Consider the following 4,069-nt stretch of genomic DNA (forward strand, 5'->3'; position numbering starts at 1 on the left):
GGTGAAAAAGAAGCTGGACAGGGGGAGAGGATATGAGAACTTCCAGAGAACAAAAATGGTGATGGAGGGGAATCAGGTGTCCACAAAAGTTCTTGCAGGCCCCTTGCATGTCAGTATAATTTTCAGCATGGTCTTATATGTGGATTATTAAATCTGTAGGCTACTGCCATGAATAAACAAGATCCTTCTGCAAACCTGAGAAAATCCACAAGTTTGCAGAAAAAATCTGAAATTTTGCTCAAACAATACATTGGGGTTAAACCCCCCATGATAGAGGTAGCATTTGAACATTTAAGAAATGAATACCTTCAGTGACCTTTGCCAAGCAATCATAACAGTTTTGTTAGTTTCAAGCCCAACGTTTTTATCAGTAGAAGGCTAGTGACAGTGACTGTTATGAGGATGAAATGGAGTAGAGGAGAATGATGTAAGCTACTTTTGGATCCCTTTGTCAAGCAAGATGGGATATAAATGAATTAAATAAAAAATAACATGGCAGAAGATGGAGAGCCAATAAAAAAATAAAAGTTGGCAAGTTTCAGGTGTCAGAATGGACTTCCAGAAAGTAGGAAAGAGGAAATCCAAATAAGAGAGGGATACAAGGGGAAGTAACGTATTCCCATCCCCACTGCCCACCCCTGCCACAGTCTTTGCAGTTCTCCATTGCTCAATGTGGCCTGATCTCACAGCCTCAAACAATGGGGCCAGCACCACATATTTGTGGCATAGTTTTCCAGCTCGGTGTAGCGGCCTCTAATCTGGAGAACCCGATTAGATTCCACACTCCTCCTCCACATACAACCAGCTGAAAGATTTTGGGCCAGTCATGGTTCTCTTAGAGTTCTCTCAGTCTCACCTAACAGGGTGTCTGTTCTGGGAAGAGGAAGGGTAGTCAATTGTAAGCTACCTTGAGACTCCATTGAGTAGTAAAAGCGGGGTATAAAAAACAGCTCTTCTTCTCCAAAGGCTAATGGAGGAAGTGAATGAGAGAAAGCTGAAGATGGACAGACCAATAAAGATACACTGATCATTGAGTGGGAAGTAGTCAAGGGTGCAGGAAAAGGGTAAAGGCTGTGGGGACTTTCAAAGAAGAAAAAAAAGAGGTAGCGGGGTGAGATATTCCTAGTATTACCAGATGTCTCCTGATAATCAGGAGGAGGTGGGGAGTCTTGCTGGTAGTGGGGAAGGCTTAGTCTGACAGCTCAGGTATGTTGTTGGTGATGCAGTGATATTGCTTCCATTGTACATCACATGTGACTTCATTGCATCACCAACAATACAGGGATGTTCTGGTACTTGGGCAAAAACTCTTTGGTAGAAGCCCTTTCTACCCGTTTTTATGAGAGGTTCTGCCCAATATCATAATGTCACCATTTATGCAATGATGTCACTTCTGGGACACGCTGGAACATTGCTGAGATGCCAAGCAAGTTCTCCCTTACCACCAGTAAGCTCCTCTGATAGCCAGCTGATCAGTGGCAGGAGGCAAGACTCTGGGAGAGGGAATCCCCAGCCCCAGATGCCCTTTGCAAGTCCTTCCAGGTCCCTGACTTGTAGATTCAAAAAAGTGATAAATTCTTATTGCCATCCAAAGCAGAGTTGCATCCTTTTAACTTTATTGGAGTCAAAGAGCTTAGAAAGGTGTGATGCTGCTTAAGATTAGGATCACTCAGCTTCATTTATTCGACTTTCCCCCCTGCCATTTCCTATGGATCTGAGGTATCAGTTTATGACTTTGCTGCATTTTTCAGTAGTGCCTTTTACACCAGTTTTGCCACACTGTGACACAGAAAGATACAAGCTCCCTTAAATGGCAGCCAGTTGCTACTGACATCTCAAGAACCAAGGAATAGCATAGGCTCAAACACCAGCTAAACAAATGTTTTTCAACTGGACTCCAGAAGTCTTTGGTTTTTATAAAATGTTTTATAAATAAACTGTTTCTTGTTGAACAATTTAGCCCATTCAGGTTGTACTAGCGGTTCACGTAGTACAATGGCTTTATCTTTAGTTCTTTTTTTTCCCTGGTACATGCCAATCCCACATTGTAAACTAGCCTAAAACAAAGGCCTGAATACCTGACAAAGGGAACGTAAGCCATCCACCCTATATGGCTACCCACTTGCGGTTCTACAACCACCCTGCCTTTTCTGCATTCTTGGGGCTACCAAAGCAGGGTACCCTTTAACATAAAAGCAGCAAAGATTCACCAGCACCTGCTGTTGACACCACGGAGAAGCCTGGCAGCAGGAAGATGAGTCGGGAGACAGGCCTGGGCAGTGTGCAGGGTGGGTGCAACAGGACGTGTTGTGTCTATAATGTGCAGCAAGGACGAAAGGACCCAAGATGCTATGAAGGGCATCACATGTAAGAAGCCCAGCCTCCTGCACTAGTCCTGTTGCCAGAACAACTGCCGTCCCACTCACCTTGTTATGTTGCCTAATGTGGTTTATGGCTGAAAGGCTGCTGTCAAATGTCTTTGAATTGCATTTTATCACAGCTCACACTTTTGGCATGGGCGGGGCCTGTTTAGAATCATAGAATCATAGAATCATAGAATCATAGAATCATAGAATCATAGAATCATAGAATCATAGAATCATAGAATCATAGAATCATAGAATCATAGAGTTGGAAGGGGCCATACAGGCCATTTAGTCCAACCCCCTGCTCAATGCAGGATCAGCCCAAAGCATCCTAAAGCATCCAAGAAAAGTGTGTATCCAACCTTTGCTTGAAGACTGCCAGTGAGGGGGAGCTCACCACCTCCTTAGGCAGCCTATTCCACCGCTGAACTACTCTGACATTTTTTTCCTGATATCTAGCCTATATCGTTGTACTTGTAGTTTAAACCCATTACTGCGTGTCCTTTCCCCTGCAACCAATGGGAACAGCATCCTGCCCTCCTCCAAATGACAACCTTTCAAATAGTTAAAAAGGGCTATCATGTCCCCTCTCAACCTCCTTTTCTTCAGGCTGAACATTCCCAAGTCCCTCAACCTATCTTCATAGGGCTTGGTCCCTTGGCCCCAGATCATCCTCGTCGCTCTCCTCTGTACCCTTTCAATTTTATCTACGTCCTTCTTGAAGTGAGGCCTCCAGAACTGCACACAGTACTCCAGGTGTGGTCTGACCAGTGCCGTATACAATGGGACTATGACATCTTGTGATTTTGATCTGATGCCCCTGTGGATACAGCCCAAAATGGCATTCACCTTTTTAACCACTGCATCACACTGCCTGCTCATGTTTAGTTTACAATCCACAAGTACCCCAAAGTCTCGTTCACACACAGTGTTACCTAGAAGCGTATCCCCTATCCAGTAGGCATGCTTTTCATTTTTCTGACCCAGATGCAGAACTTTACATTTATCTTTATTAAATTGCATCTTGTTCTCATTTGCCCATCTTTCCATTGTGTTCAGATCTCGTTGAACTCTGTCTCTATCTTCTGGAGTATTTGCCAGTCCTCCCAATTTGGTGTCATCTACAAACTTGATGAGTAGTCCCTCCACCCCCTCATCTAGATCATTAATAAATATGTTAAAAAGTACCGGGCCGAGCACCTAGCCCTGAGGTATCCCGCTACTCACCTCCCTCCAGTCTGATGAAACACCATTGACAACAACTCTTTAGTTGCGGTTCTCTAACTTGGGGGGAGTCAGGTCTGCACATTGGACTCCCCAGGTTAGGGGTTCCCTTAAGAGGTGGCAGGTCTGCAAGCAGAGCCAACCCAGCAGGGGAGGCATGGGCTCACAGTTATAGGAAGCTCAGGGTGGGATCAAGGGATGTGGTGCACCTCTCCTTGGCACCCCAGGTTTTACATTACCAGGTGGTTTGGAGTGGGTCCAAGGGTAGTCTGATACCCCAGGTGGACACTTCCCTTCATCTTGGTGAATCACAAATTGTGTAGCAAGAAAATATAAAATCCAAAAGCACAACAAAGGGTGAGGTTTCTTTTTAAAAAAATCAAGTATTACTAGTGCCGTAGTGTTCTTCAACTTTGGCCACCTCATGAGAAGGAAGGACTCCCTGGAGAAGAGCCTAATGCTGGGAGCGATCAAGGGCA

The 4,069-nt window shown here is 44.7% G+C and overlaps 1 long non-coding RNA gene across 1 annotated transcript in view; it reads right to left on the bottom strand.

Moving 5' to 3' along the window:
- LOC143844261 (uncharacterized) overlaps window positions 1–2,523 on the bottom strand; it is a 5,581-nt gene extending 3,058 nt beyond the window's left edge. The window contains exon 1 of the long non-coding RNA XR_013233899.1: window positions 2,427–2,523. This is a non-coding gene — a long non-coding RNA (uncharacterized LOC143844261). The remainder of the gene's footprint in view (window positions 1–2,426) is intronic.
- Between the last annotated feature and the right edge of the window lie 1,546 nt (window positions 2,524–4,069).

Source organism: Paroedura picta, chromosome 9, assembly GCF_049243985.1.
Source record: "Paroedura picta isolate Pp20150507F chromosome 9, Ppicta_v3.0, whole genome shotgun sequence".
NCBI classification, from domain to species: Eukaryota; Metazoa; Chordata; class Lepidosauria; order Squamata; family Gekkonidae; genus Paroedura; species Paroedura picta.